Here is a 16,276-nt window from a genome sequence, read left to right on the forward strand (position 1 = left end):
ATAGTCTCCATGTTTCATTATTTAAAGATGTTTATTTTACATCACTTTTTTGTTTCATTGTATTATCTTTTTAGAGTAGTAACCACTACTTTTTGAATTTTAAAAGTGTTTTAAAATATTTTTGTTTTTTAAAAAATTTGTTCATTTATTTTTTGGCTCCTAGACAGGTACTTGAACCCTGGGCCCTCAGATTAAAAGTCTGATGCTCTACTAGCTGGTCTACCCAAGCAACCACCAGTTCATTTCCATCATAATATTGCCTCAAAGAATCATGGATTCTTTAAATTAGAAAAAAAAAATCATAGTCTTATTCAAACTCCCATGCGTATACTTTAAAAATGTTTTTTAACTGGAAGATAATTGTTTTACAGTGTTATGTTGGTTTCTGTCATGCAACGATGCAAATCAGTCTTAACTATACAGATCCCCTCCTCCTTGAACCTCCCTCCCAGCACCACCCCATCCTACCCGCCTAGGTCGTCACAGAGCGCCAGTCTGGGTTCCCTGTGTTACACAGAAGCTTCCTACTAGCTATCTATTTTACACATGGTGGTATATACACTTTCATATCTTTAAAGCACGTGACGTCTAATGATGGTTTAAGAAGCATAATTACACTGCTACAAATAATCGAAAACATGTTAAAGTATATTTTCAATTATATAGCATATATGAACACTTGTCTATGAGAATGTATTCATCCATCCATCCATGCATCTATCCTATCTGCAGAGATGTATTCAGCGTAGGATAGGTACGAATGATTCAGTAATTCTAAAGGCAAAAAAGAAAAAATGCCTGTGCAAACAGAAGAACTTCTTCACCTTGCAATCTAAGCAAGCCATTAACCTCTTCATGGCACTTCTGGGTGAGAGTCATAGTACGTGAGGGGTCTGGGAAGAGAGCCAGTGTCTCTGTAAGGGAGATGAAAAAAGCAGGCGGACTCTCTGCTGGAGGCTTGCTGACCCGCGAGAGGAACCCTGTGCTGCCCACCACTCGTGGTGAAGCTGAGCAGTGTGGTCTGTGCCACATCCCCTTATGCTCTCAGGGCACTGCTTGCCCGCTTGCTCTCCCTCCCACCACGGCAGTTCACTCCTGGTCGTCTTTTTGTTGCTGTTGTTGAATGAATTAGTTTATTTTTGGCCGTGCCGGTCTTTGTTGCTGTGCACTGGGCTAGTGGGGCTACGCTAGTTGCAGTGTGTGGGCTTCACATGGCGATGGCTTTTCTCGTGGAGAAGGGTGTGCGGGCTTCGTTATTGCAGTCCATGGGCTCAGCAGTTGTGGCGCATGGACTTTTTAGTTGCCCCAACTAGCATCTGGGGTCTTCTTGGACTGGGGATTGAACCCATGTCCCCTGCACTGTCACGTGGATTCTTAACCACTGGACCACCAGGAAAGTCCACTCCTGGTAATCTTTAAAAAAAAAAAAAAGCCCCCCTTTTTTGGGTGACACTTTCTTTGTGGTTTCTGGAGCTAATGTGAGGTTAGTTCAGTTCAGTTCAGTTGCTCAGTCGTGTCTGACTCTTTGCGACCCTGGGGATTGTAGCACTCCAGGCCTGTCTGTCCATCACCAACTCCCGGAGTTTACTCAAACTCATGTCCATTGAGTTAATGAAGCCATCCGACCATCTTATCCTCTGTCGTCCCCTTCTCCTCCAGCCTTCAATCTTTCCCAGCATTAGGCTTTTCAAATGGTCAGTTTTTTGCAGCAGGTGGCCAAAATATTGGAGTTTCAGCTTCAACATCAGTCTTTCCAATGAATATTTAGGACTGATTTCCTTTAGGATAGACTGGTTGGATCTCCTTGCAGCTCAAGGGACTCTTAACTGGATAACTGTACTCAAATCTTGTATTAACCTATAATGGAAAAGAATCTGAAAAGTTATATATATACATATATATATAACCGAATATATATATATATATATATATATATATATATATATAAAATGAATCACTTTGCTGTACACCTAAAGCACTGTAGATCAGCAATATTTCAATTTTAAAAATTTACTATTTTAACTGTCCTTAAGTGTGCAATTCAGTGGCGTTAATTACATTTTCACTGTTAGGCAATAATCACCACTATTTCATTATTTTAAGCAAAAGTTTTCATTTGTTTCATTTAAACATTTGAAAACTTTTAAACAAACAAAAACTCTTGTCATAAACTGACATTTTCATTACTTTAAGCAAAACTCTGTGACGATTAAGCAATAGCTCCCCATCCCCCTTCCCCTCAGCCCCTGGCACTTCTAATCTACTTGTATCCCTATGCATTTGCTTATTCTCGCAATCTCGTATCAGTGGGAAGAATCTTACCATATTAGTCTTTTGTGAATGGCAACCTTTGGAAGTGCTGGTTGTGTTGGTTGCGTTAGTGATGGGGGCTTTAAGCCTTGGTACCAAGTACATCACTCTCTTACATCTAAACAAGTAGGTCAAGTAAGGATCAGGCCTGTCTTTGCTCTTCAGCAAGAGTAAAATCAGATACATTTCTGTTCATTCATCAAATCAGCAAATATCTGCCAGGTGCCTGTTCTGTGGTTTGCACAGCTTTTTTGTGCTTCCAGATATTCAAGCTAGGATGGCCTCATACATGCATTTATCTTAGAAGAATTCAACTAAATACAGCAATTATTCTACTACAATAATACAGAAAACATTCTGTAACACTTTATTTTGCATATATATGCATAATTATATGCTGCTCTCATTATGTATTTATATATACATACATACAAATTTATATGCATACACATATATATTTATATGTATATTTTATATTATAGATTTATATATACAAATATATATGTATAGGGTCACAGTCACTCATCCATATATATTATATTTTATGAATAATTTAAGGAAACTCAAACATTACTGTCACATTGAGTTGTAACTCAAGAGTCAAAGAGTCTCCCCTGTTTGTGAGAGCTTATTAGAATCCACACTCTGCTCCTCCCTCCCCAGAAGAGTTAACCTTTCCTCTTCTGGTCGTGGGGATTCTCAAAAAATTTTATCTGAATCCTAGGTCCTGATGCCATTGCCCGTGGATTTGGAAGTACTTCCAAACCGGTTCCCCTTTGCAGAGTTGCTGCTTAGGACCAGCCGGGTAGGGTCCTCCCAGCCTGGACTGTGGTGCTGTGCTCCCGGCTCCCTGGCTCAGGTCATAAACCATCCTCGGTCACATCCCCTCAGTTCAGTTCAGTTAAGTCGCTCAGTCGTGTCCAATTCTTTGTGACCCCATGGACTGCATGCAGCTCGCTAGGCCTCCCTGTCCATCACCAACTCCCGGAGTCCAACCAACCCATGTCCATTGCGTTGGTGATGCCATCCAACGATCTCATCCTCTGTCATCCCCTTCTCCTCCTGCCCTCAATTTTTCCCAGCATCAGGGTCTTTCCCAATGAGTCAGTTCTTTGCATCAGGTGGCCAAAGTATTGGAGTTTCAGCCTCAACATCAGTCCTTCCAATGAACACCCAGGACTGATCTCCTTTAGGATGGACTGTTTGGATCTCCTTGCAGTCCAAGGGACTCTCAAGAGTGTTCTCCTACACCACAGTTCAAAAGCATCAATTCTTCGGTGCTCAGCTTTCTTTATAGTCCAACTCTCACATCCATACGTAACCACATCCCCTACTGATGTTCTAACAAACCTGCCTGAGATTAGGGTTTTGATTTCTCTTGTAACAATTTCCCATGATGGATGATGGTTCCCACAAGGTGTCTTTGACAACATCTGGATAGAGTTGGGGAGTACTTTTTCTTTTTCTTTCTCCAGAATGAAATGGACAAGTTCCATGCTGGGCACAGGATTTGGTTTGACCTTTGCGCCATATGTCCATGGTTTTTCTTTTCTTTCACCATGTAGGAGTTATCTCAGTTTCCATTTCTGTTTTCTCCTCCCTTTCTGAAAATAGTGATGAGAAAGATCCATTTGTCATCTGTTTTCCTTGGTAACTGGCTGTATGTGTGTGTGTGTGTGTGTGTGTGTGTGTGTGTGTGTGTGTACGTGTTTGTTTGTGAGCTTTTACCCATCCTGCTCTTCCTTCTCCAGCCAGGCAGGAGGCTGGGATGGTACCAGATGGTGTTCTGGACGTCTGTGTTCTGCGGGCAACATGTTCTGTCTCTTGTAAAGGTCCTCCTGCTTTCTCCACCTGTTATTTTAAATAATTCTTTTTTCCCCACCACTTTCTGTTTCTGTTGCTACAACCCCGCATCCCATGGCCAGCTCTTGAGAGAATCTAACATTAAGTTCTAGGGCTGCCTACTTTTTTCTTTTTGAAAACTACCTGATTTATAGATGGCTTGGTCTTGTATATAAAAAGTCATAATGAATCCATTAAAAAAAACTATGAGAACAAATGAACAGATTCTGCAATGTGGCCACAATAAAAGATCAGTATTCAAAAATATTGATTAATATTCAAAGATATCATCCTCATTCATTGCTAGTTTACTGAAATACAGTATTTCTGACCCCAGGGCTGCCGGTGTTGCTAGGTATCTGGGGTAAGTGCCAGATGTTGGGGTCAGACAGACTTGAGGCCAAGTTCCTGCTCTGGTACTTTCTAATGTTACTTCAGGTGGGTTAATTTACTGTGAATAGTCCCTTCATCTGTAAAGTGGGAATTGTTATGAGATATACATCAGGGCTTCCCTGGTGGCTCAGTAGTAAAGAATCCACCTGTGATGCAGGAGCCACTGGAGACATGGGTTTGATCCCTGGGTCAGGAAGATCCCCTGGAGGAGGAAATGGCAACTCATTCCAGTACTCTTGCCTGGAGAATCCCATGGACAGATGAGCCTGGAAGGCTGCAGTCCATGGGGTCGCAAAGAGTCGGAAATGACTGAAGTGATTGAGGACACACCCATGCATGAGAAATAAGTTAATGTTGCTTCTCATAGTAATGGCCAAGAAATTCTGTTGGCTCCAAATTCAAAACATATCCGTGTTCTTCCTGAGAAGAGCCCTCTAGCTTAGTGGGCCCCGGCCTTTTTGGCACCAGGGACTGGTTTCATGGAAGACAATTTTTCCATGGATCAGGGCAGGGATGGTTTTGGAATGATTCAAGTGCATTCCATTTGTTGTGCACTTTATTTCTAATCTAATGCCACTGCTGATTAGAGACGTAAAGGTCCGTCTAGTCAAGTCTATGGTTTAACCAGTGGTCATGTATGGATGTGAGAGTTGGACTGTGAAGAAAGCTGAGCGCCGAAGAATTGATGCTTTTGAACTGTGGTGTTGGAGAAGACTTGAGAGTCCCTTGGACTGCAAGGAGATCCAACCAGTCCATCCTAAAGGAGATCAGTCCTGGGTGTTCATTGGAAGGACCGATGCTGAAGCTGAAACTCCAGTACTTTGGCCACCTCATGAGAACAGTTGACTCATTGGAAAAGACCCTGATGCTGGGAGGGATTGGGGGCAGGAGGAGGAGGGGATGACAGAGGATGAGATAGCTGGATGGCATCACCGACTCGATGGACATGAGTTTGAGTAACCTCTGAGTTGGTGATGGACAGGGAGGCCTGGCGTGCTGCGATTCATGGGGTCGCAAAGAATCGGACACGACTGAGCGACTGAGCGACTGAGTGACTGAACTGAACTGAACTGAATGCCACTGCTGATCTGAAAGGAGGTACCAGTCTGTGGCCCACAGGTTGGGGACCCCTGCTGTAGTTTGTACTCTGAACATTTTAAAGGGGACCTTAGGGTCTTCCCTGTAGCTCAAGCGGTAAAGAATCTGCCTGCAAATGCAGGAGACCCGGGTTCGATTCCTGGGTCAGGAAGATCCTCTGGAGGAGGGAATGGCAGGCCACTCTGGTACTCTTGCCTGGAAAATCCCATGGCGGGCTACAGTCCATGGGATCACAAAGAGTCAGACACCACTGAGTGACTAAGATTAACACAGTGACTATGGATACATCAATTCTGGGGCTACAGCAGTAGTTAGGAGACAGCTGACATTTAGGTAATTTCTATTCATTTAGATATTCTTTAATTTTTTTTTCAAACAGTGTTTTCTAGCTTTCCATGTAAAGGCCTTGGGTTTCTTTCTTAGATTTATTACCCAAAATTTAATTCTTTTTGTAGCCATTACAAATCAGATTCCTATTTTAAACTTCATTTTTGAACTATTTGTTGCTAGTTTACAGAAATGCAATTGATTTTTGAGTATTGATTGCAGAACTTTTTAGTTCTAATAGTTTTTTAGTGGATTAATTTACTTACTATATGTAAGACCCAACCATCTATAGATAAGATAGTTTTGCTTTCTTTTTTCCAATCAGCATTTCCCTCCTTTCTTCCTTCCCTTCTTATTAAATGCTCTGGCTAGAACTTCCAGTACAATGTTGAACAGAGGTGGTAAGAATGAATATCTGAATCTTGTTCCTGATCAGAGAAGGAAAGCATTCAGTCTTGTTTCTCCATGAAGTATCATGTTAACTATGGGTTTTAAGAGATCACTTTATCAGGGATAAGGAGATCCCTTTATCAGATATTAGTAAGTTATCTTCTGTTCCTAGTGTGTTGAGCATTTTTATCATGAAAGTGTAATGAATTTTACCAAATGGTCTTCTTGTGTCTATTAAAATGATAATATAATTTTTGTATTTTATTTTGTTATTATGATGGATTAATACATTGGTTGATTTTCAGAGGTTTAACCAACCCTGCATTCCTGCAAGTGGGTCAAGAGAAATCCCACTTGACCATTGTCTATAATCCCTTTTAGTCATTGCTGTATTTGGTTTGCTCTGCAAAGTTCTCTACTGGTTTCTACTCTGGTTGGTCTCTGGTTTCTACTCTGGCTTCCTTAGAGTCTTTTTTGTATTTTGGAAAATAGAGAAGCCAGAGAAGTCTTAAAATATGTTATATCATTGCTCAAAATTCTTTGGTGAATTCCTCGCTTGGAGTATAGGTGAAGCCTTTACAGTGTTTACCAGGCCCTCTGTTACTCCTCACCCCAGCTCCCACTCGTCTTCCCCCATCCATTTTGGCTCCAGCAGATCTGTCCAACTTTCTGTTCCTTGAACAGATCAGGCCTATTGTCATTATAAGGGTCTGGGCATGCTTCCTTCTGATATGTATAAGACAACTTCCATCCCTCCTTTATTCAGAGATTGCCTTCTCCATGAAGACTACACTAGCCAAACTTTTAAAAAAACTTGCAACCTGGCCCTGTGCATCTGATCTCTTTACTCTATTTTTAATTTTTCTTTGTTTTTTTCCTCCGTGGCACTGATCACAATTGAGAATACTAATTTAATATATTCTTCAAAAAGACTTATTGTCTATTAATTATTTCCTTAACCTCACCCCCTTTGGAGTGCAAGAATCTTTGGTTTATCAGTTTATCTCAGCACACAGTAAGTGCTCAATAAATATTTGTTGAATGAATGGACAGTGTAACTAAAGCTCCTAGACCAACGCCTGATTTTTGGAAAAGGTTCAGTGAATATTTGATGGTGTTCTGTAATCAAGTACTATTAAATGATGGGTATAGAATATGGATCTAGTGGTAAAGAACCCACCTGCCAATGCAGGAGACATAAGAGATGTGGATTTGATCTCTGGGTTGGGAAAATTCCCTGGAGGGGGCATGGCAACCCACTCCAGTATTCTCACTTGGAGAATCCTGTGGACAGAGGAGCCTGGCGGGCTACAGTCCGTGGGGTCTCAGTGAGTCAGACAAGAGTAAAGCGACTGAGCACATAGGCACACACAGAATAAGGCCAAACAAAATGTTTTTTGGTTTTTTGGAGTTTGCAGACTGGAGGGGGAGACAGACATTAGTAAAATAACCATGAAATGAGTGAAAAATTACAAACTGAATTGAGAAATTTAAAAAGGGGGAGGGGTGAAGGATGAATATACCAATAGAGGACCTGGACCTAGGCTAGGGGTCCTGAAAGTCTTTCCTGCGGGAGTGACACCTGAAATGGGATGTGAAGAAGGAGGGGAAGGCCACGGCATTTAGGCTGTGTCATTAGCAAGGACGGAAGACAAGTTACGGGATATATTTCAAAGCCTGGCAGGTCAGAGGGGCAGAACTACAGAGCGTAAGAGGCAGGGCTGGGGCTGGGCTGGAGCAGGTGGCAGCTCCCAGGCTTGGTGGGGTCTCCTGGACCATGTTTCATATTTGGGTGTTTATCCAAGAGTGAAAGTGGTTGTGGGAGTTGCGATGTGAGGGTTTTCTAATCAGATGACCTTGAGAAGATCATTTTAGTTGCAGCCTGAAGACCAGTTTGATGGGGACTTAGAGTAGATATTTCCTGGGAAATTCCATGGACAGAGAAGCTTCGTGGGCTACAGTTCCTGGGGTCGCAAAGAGTTGGTCGTGATCGAATACACACAAACATTAAAGATGATGTGGTTAGATTCATTCTGGGGTTGTCACAGTCGTTAGATGAGAGATATTTGGGTGATCTTAATTTCTTTCATTTACTCATGTGCAACTATTTTCTGATATATCTAACATGATTCTGCAGTTCATATATATTTATTATATAGAAAATAAACTGTAAATTTCAACCAAGGCCAATGACTTTAGAAGTTACATTTCTCTGTGAAGTACCGGACCCCCATGTGCTTGGACCAGGCTGGAAACAACAGAGGAATGGGCAAATTAAGAGCACGCTAGAAGTTAAAATGGGGGAGTTTGAGTGTGTGGTGTGATCTGGGTGGTAAGGGCATGTAGGCAGAAGGATGTCTGAGTTTCTGAGATACTGAGGTAGCAGTAGATAGTTCTATTCTGTGGGAAGGAGAAGACCGGTGAGGGTCATGTCTTGGCTAGGAGAATATCAGGGTCCTAGTATCTAAATATCAAAGATTGCAAGAAGCTTTGGGTGGTGTATAGACTCTAATGTAGCCCCCCATCACCCACATCTCCTAGTGTTTATGCATTTGAGTAATCCCCTCCCCTTGAGGGGCTTCCCAAGTGATGCTAGTGGTAAAGAATCTGCCTGCGAATGTAGGGGATGCAAGAGATGTGGGTTGGATCCCTGAATTGGGACAGTCCCCTGGAGAAGGAAATGGCAACCCACTCCAGTATTCTTGCCTGGAAAATTCCATGGGCAGAGGGGCCTGGCAGGCTCTAGTGCATGGGACCGTGGAGAATCAGACAGGACTGAGTGGTTGAGCATAGCTCCCCTTGAGAATGGGTAAGATCCAAGGCTTGCTTCTAGACAATAGAATATGTCCAAAGTGAGAGTGTTACCCCCATGATTGCATCGTGTCCTAGAAGATTCTATTTTGTTTACATACTCCCTATAAAAATTTCATGATTGATGAAGTTAACAGACAGGTTTGTTGGCTTAGCATCTAGGAGTTGAGAATGGTCTTCAGCCAACTAATAGCAAAGACACCAGGGTCCTAAGCCTCACTATTGCAAGGAAATAGATTCTGTCCATGATCTGTTGGAGCTAGGAAGCAGACCCTTCCCCAGCTGAGCTTTCAGATGGCAAGGATGCATTTCTGACTGACGGCTTGGTTGCAACCTTGAAAGACCATAAACAGAGGATCTAGTAAGCCATGAAATTCCTGCCCCAGAAAAACTGTGATATAGAAAATGTTGTTTTAAGCTGCTAAATTTGTGGTAATTTTTCACAGAGATATAGATAACTAATATCGATCACAATCATTATACCTAGACCTTTGGAGTTACAGAATATTTGACCTCCATGAAAGAGTTTGGCTATTTTATTTTTCTCCAAGGGGGAGAAATTAATTTTTCTCCAGGGGCCTCTCCTGATTAATATATGATAATCCTGCCAGCTCACCATCTGCAAACACATATACAGGGATGAACCTTCACTTCCTTGCTTGGTAGTGGTTCTACGACAGATGTCACTCAAGTTCATGGTATGTTCCAGGGACTGTGGTAGATTTTAATTTAATTTTTCCTTGACCTCCTTCTTCACACCACTGTTATCAGTTAGAACCTATTAAATCTACTTCACTGCTGAGGCTGCTGTGAGATTTGGAGTGATTCAGTAAACCCCAGAACACAAGACCACAGAAAGGCAAATCCAAGTTTCAAACCCCAGCCTTCTAAGTCCTAATTCAACGACTCAGGTCCGGCATTCAAAACCTCTGTGGGTTGGTACCAGACAACTTCTCCATCCTTGTCTCCATGACTACCTTTGAACATCTACATCCACTCAAGCTTAGCTAAACTGTAAAATGTAGAACCTTGAATTAAGCCCTGGACTCAAGGCAAAGAAGCTGTATTGGCTCTGTGACAGATTAATCATCTGACCTTGTGCCAGTCACCTGCACTGAGAGATGTTTTAGATTTCTTCTAGCGCTTTTCATTGCAGTGCCCGGGATTAGTTGCCCTGTGGCATGTGGGGTCTTAGTTCCCCAACTGGCGATTGAATCTCCACCTCCTGCATTGCGAGGTGGATTCTTAACCACTGGAACACCAGGGAAGACCCTTCTAGCATTATTTTAAAAGTGCAAAGAGCTATATGTGATTAGATCTAGAGAGATGTGGCTACTATTTCAGTGCTGCCTCTTACTAGCTGCTGGAACTTGGGCAGGTTATTTACTGTTTGTGAACCTCACTGGAGCATGTGGACTAATAGAACTAGTTATTTAACCCTCCAGCATTCCTGGGGAGATTACACATGATGGATGTAGGATGCTTAGCATAGCACTTGACATTTATGGGGACTCCCCAAATTACGGTGGTAATTATTAAAGACTATTGTAAAAGCTCTCAAAATTTATTTCATTTTGAAGAAGTAAATTAAATTGTTGCAATTCTGTGGCTTCTGCTAACTCTTGACAAGGGAATGTATACAAATTTGGCAATATTTTAAACTTAGCTTTTTCTGAGGAGGAGAACTGAAGTGACCTGTGACCTCAAGAGGGCTTCCCAAGTGGCGCTAGTGGTAAAGAACTGGCCTGCAAATTCAGAAGACATAAGAGATTTGAGTTAGATTCCTGAGTCAGGAAGATCCCCTGGAGGAGGGGATGGCAACCCACCCCAGTGTTATTGCCTGGAGAATCCCATGAACCTAGGAACCTGGTAGGCTTTGGTCCATAGGGTCACAAAGAGTCAGACACAACTGAAGTGATGTCACACCCGCACACACGTGACCTCTAGAATCTTGACTGAGTTATCCCCCACATTGTGAAATGGATAGAGTGGAAGCCATCCCATTTCTCCTTTGCCTGTTGTAGTTCTCTGAGAGCATGATATTCTGCAAAAATTTATTAAATGACCCATTCAGTGATTCAACTTAGGGATAGTCAGCAGAGGAGGACATTTTGGCATTTCTAGTCTTAATCCCAGGAGGACTGAGCAGTTCAAACCACATGGGATGATGATATGGGTTTAAACAGAACGGTGGCATCTCAAGAATCTTTATAGAACCAGTGAAACTCCCAGAACCATGGGTGCTGAATGTCCATGTCCAGCAGGGGGCAGTCTAGAACACCAAGTAATTCATTCAATGTTGTGGGCTTGATTTCTTAGCATGGAAGTAACTCACTTTCACTCATTTTCTTACTTGTTTAAACTTTAGCTGCTTGCATTTTTGCTTTTTTGTTGGTTTAACCATTGGTTGGCAAAGTAGTTGGTTTTATGTCCTTAGTGTTACACCAGGGGGTCAGGAGAGAAGCAGAGCACAGTGCTCAGACAGTGGACCAGTCTTCCAGACATTTAGCCACCAGACACAGCGAACATACAGAGGCTTTCGGTGACATTCATGTGAATGCCTGGATCCCAGCACCACGTGGGGGATCAAACGCTTTCTGTTTGCTCGTAAATTCATTAGCTGATTCCAGTCATTTGCTCTTGTTTAGATCTCATATGGATCTTAAACCTTAACCTGCATCTTGACAAGCTTAAGTTTTTTTAGAGGAAACTATTTATATTATCTTCCCAGTAGGCACACGATGTGTGTATGGGCCTTGAAATAGGGTTTCCCAGATTACTGCTAAGCTTTGCTGCATGAGATATCTCTGATATATTTTATTCCATTCCAATTTATTCATTTTCATTAAAGAAGCTAGTTAGTTAACTGCTGAGCTGATTTACAGCTCCTATTGGGTCACAACCTACAGCTTCCCTGGTGGCTCAGATGGTAAAGAATCTGCCTGCAATGCGGCAGAAACCCAGGTTCGATCCCTGGGTCAGGAAGATCCCTTGGAGAAAGGAATGGCTATCCACTCCAGTGTTCTTGCCTGGAGAATTCCATTGACAGAGAAGCCTGATGGGCTACAGTCCATGGAATGTCAAAGAGTCAGACACGATTGACTGAAAACAACAAACAATTGGGTCACAACCTACAGTTTGAAAAACACCGTGCCTGGAAAATCTAGCGACTTCCAGTTTTAAACTGAACCCCCTCTGTTTCTTTCTCCTTGACTGTGTGTTATCTGTGTTTCTTAGGGGTTTCCTTCCCTCTAGTCCAGATGCTTCCCTGGACCAATTCTCTACTCAGCTCTTGATAGAATTTCTTCACAGATATCCCCTGTTTCTGTGGCTACAACTGGTGTTGCTACTGTAGTGATTCATAAATATACATCCCAACTCTGGATGTCCTCCAGAATCCTCAGTCTGTGTTTCCACTCGCGTTTTGAATACTTCTGTGTAGCTCTGTCCCCATCATCTCGAGCTCAGCAAGTCCCAAATCAAGCTCATCATCTTCTCTAAACACCTCAATGTCCCTCCTTCCTGGGTTAATTGTTCTCCCAATTACCTTGGCTAAAAATTCCAGGCTGTCATTGACTCTTCCCTTTCCTTTGTGCTTTATCACTGGCCTGTTTATCATCAAATCTTATTGATTCTGTTCCTGGTGAATCTGAGTTTCTTAATTTATAAGAAGTTCAGAGACAAAGTGATAGGTAAAAGTGGGTTTATTTAGAGAAACATACTCTACAGATAGAGTGTGGAGTCTCAACAGAAGGCGAGAGAGAGAGGCCTTGAAATATGCTGTAGTTAGTTTTTATGAGCTGGGTAGTTTCGTAGGCTGGGCTTCCCTGGATTGGGAAGATCCTCTGGAGGAGGGCATGGCAACCCACCCCAGTATTCTTGCCTGGGAAATCCCATGGACAGAGGAGCCTGGTGGGCTACAGTTCATGGGGTTGTATAAGTCAGACACGACTTAGCGACTGAACAATAAATTTCACAGGCCAGGGAGGATTGTTGTTATTTCGGGGGGGAGGGGTGAGATTTCCAGAAACTGGACCAAACCACCCCCTTTTGGGCCTTTTATGGTTGGTCTCAGAGCTGTCATGGCACTGGGGGTGTGTCACTTAGCTTACGCTAATATATTACACTGAGCGCGTAATGCGGCTCAAAGTCTATTGGACGTTGGATCCCCTACCACCTTGGGTCTAGTTGGTTCTAACCAGTCTTCGTCATGTCTTATGGCTGTGGCATTCCTTTAAAAGTTGTGCTCTGCCCCCTTTCCTCCTGTTTCAATTTGCTCAAATTCTCCCTCTCACTTTTCCATCCTTGACACCATACCCTCTTGATAGAAGAAATGGAATGGCTTCTTATTATCTATGAAATTGTATCTAAACTTACACTGGATTTTGGTCTCAAACCTGATGTGCATTGTTGGTCTAAATGTGCCCTTTGCTGTGTTACGGATTGATCCCCCAATTAGAAGGACAAAATATTTGTAAAGAAAGAAATATTTTCTGGTTCCTCAGAAATCAATCTCCCATCTTTGACTAATACGACACTTACCATGTGTTTTCTGCTGTAACATGTCACTGTTTGGATTCATGTTTGTTTATTGTGTTATCATACCATTGGCTTCCCTGGTGGCTTAGATGGTAGAGAATCTGCCTGCAATGCAGGAGACCCAGGTTCAATCCCTGGGTCAGGAAGACCCCCTGGAAAAGGAAATGGCAACCACTCTAGTATTCTTGCCTGGAGAATCCCATGGACTGAGGAGCCTGGCAGGCTACAGTCTGTGGGAGTTGCAAAGAGTTGAACATGACTAAGCAATTAACACTTTCAGTTTTCAATTCACTTGATAGTTAATCCCCCAAACAAATGTGCCATGCAAATCAGAAATGCAGGGTTGCCCCAAGACCTGGTCTGTGATTTAAGATTAGGCTAGCTATTTCACTTGGGATACCCCATTCTTTCTTTTCCTGTTTCTACAGTTTCCTTCTTCTCTGCTAACCCCCTTCGATGAACTCAATTTGGCTACTCTTCTTTTGATCCAAAATACTGATTTTCATTTTGTCTCAGCCCAAGCCAGGCCTTCTGTACTGTGGCATATGGGCTCTCAGCAACGCCTTCAAAGTGCCTCTTTTTAGAGTCACTAAGGTTAGGGAACCATTAGCTGAAACTGCCTGCCTTGGCCAGGCACTTACATGAGTTATCTTGAAATAAGAGGTCCTGATAATGAACACACCAAAAAGTAACCAGGAGAATTTGGGAGGGACTGGAAGGAGGGGGGAGATGCCAGTCTGTATGCCCTACCAACCTCCCAGGATCTTTCTCGATGGAATACATCTTGGCTGAGAGATGCACGCACCACCAGGAATGACCCTGAGTCAGACCTTGTATGAATCAAGTGAGATGATTGGCCAGAGACAATCTAGACACTAATCCCATTACCATGAAACCTGAGACAGTGAGCCTCATGGCAGAGCAGTTCCCTGGGTCCCCTGCTCTCCACCCGGGTGCCCCTTCCCAATAATGCCTTTTGTTTTGCCAGTACATGTGTCTCCTTGGACAATTCATTTCCAAATGTTAGACAAGAAGGTGTTCCCCTTTCTGCAACACCACTATGTAGAGTTGAAAAGAGGGTGGCTGAGGAAGCTGAAAGTTGATTCAAGGAAATTATGGTTAGGAAGGAGAAATGATGTAGTCTATTGGTGAAAACTAGCCTTGCTTTCTTTACAACTACCCTGAAGCTGGGTGGGTCTCACTGAGCTGGGGTCATCCCAACCATGGATTTGTGCCTTTGAGCATCAGGCCACTGCTTTGCAAGATTCCCTCATAAGTTATGGAGAGCAATCATGTTTCAAGTGCCTAATTTCTATTTTAGTTTAGTTTATTTTTATTTAGTTTAAAATATTTAGTTTATTTATTTTATTTTGTTCATTCCTTTGTTGTTATTATTTTTCACCATCAGCTCTATCACTCAATGTAAAAGTGTTAGTTGCCCAGGCATGTGTGACTCTTTGTGACCCCCACAGACTGTAGCTTCTGTCCATGAAACTCTCCAGGCAAGAATACTGAAGTGGGTAGCCATTCCCTTCTCCAGGGGATCTTCCTGACCCAGGGATTGAATCTGGGTCTCCTGCATTGCAGGTAGATTCTTTACCATCTGAGCCACCAGGGAAATAGTATATAATATATTGCAAAGAGAGTTGCTCCTTATCAACTATGCAGAGACCAGGACAAAGCAAGTGCAAGATGAGCTCTGAAGACCAATGGACGTGTAGGAAGTAAAGATGGGAAGAAATGTTTCTGGGTTTGGGGTCTCAGTTCATCTCCCATGTCTATGAAATCTTGGAATAGTGATATATTTTCTTTGGCCAGTCCCCCCAGTTCTCAGAAGGGTGCTGGGAACATATCACTGGTGTTTTTTTTGTTGTTCAGTTGCTAAGTCACATCCGACTCTGCGTGACCCCATGGACTGTAGCACCCTAGGCTCTCCTGTCCTTCAATATCTCCTGGGGTTCGTTCAAACTCATGTCCACTGAGTCGGCGATGCCATCCAACCATCTCACCCTCTGTCTTGCCCTTCTCCTGCCCTCAATCTTTCCCAGCATCAGGGTCTTTTTCAATGAGCTGGCTTTTGCATTAAGTGGCCAAAGAATTAGAGCTTTAGCTTCAGCACCGGTCCTTCCAATGGTTATTCAGGTTTAATTTCCTTTAGGATTGACTGGTTTGATCTCCTTGCTGTCCAAGGGACTCTCAAGTGTCTTCTCCAGTCCCACAATTTGAAAGCATTACTGTTGAATAGGCTTTAAGGATAAGTTAGTAGGGCCATGCAGAATACTTCTTCTTCTTTTTGTGTGTGTTTTTTTTAAAGCAAGCCCACTCTCCCTCCCAGAATCACAGCAGAGTCCCCAGTGCCATGAAGTTTCCCTCTGCCATATGAGTGGGTCTTCGTGTGACTTTCCGAGGCACAGGGAGCAGACGGAAGTCACTAAGCCTTAGGTCAAAGGCATTTTCATTCTCTGTGCCTCCTCTTGCTGTTACAAAGGCTGTCAAATTCCTTTATGGAAGAAAACAATGAATTTGGAAGCAAAACCCAATATCGTCATTTTCTACCCTAAGGAAC

General features: G+C 42.8%; 1 protein-coding gene across 1 annotated transcript in view; it reads left to right on the forward strand.

Moving 5' to 3' along the window:
- Nucleotides 1-16,276, forward strand: part of AGBL1 (AGBL carboxypeptidase 1) — an 836,354-nt gene that overhangs the window by 65,772 nt on the left and 754,306 nt on the right. The gene's annotated exons all lie outside the window — the stretch shown is intronic.

This window comes from Dama dama, chromosome 13, assembly GCF_033118175.1.
Source record: "Dama dama isolate Ldn47 chromosome 13, ASM3311817v1, whole genome shotgun sequence".
Taxonomy (NCBI): Eukaryota; Metazoa; Chordata; class Mammalia; order Artiodactyla; family Cervidae; genus Dama; species Dama dama.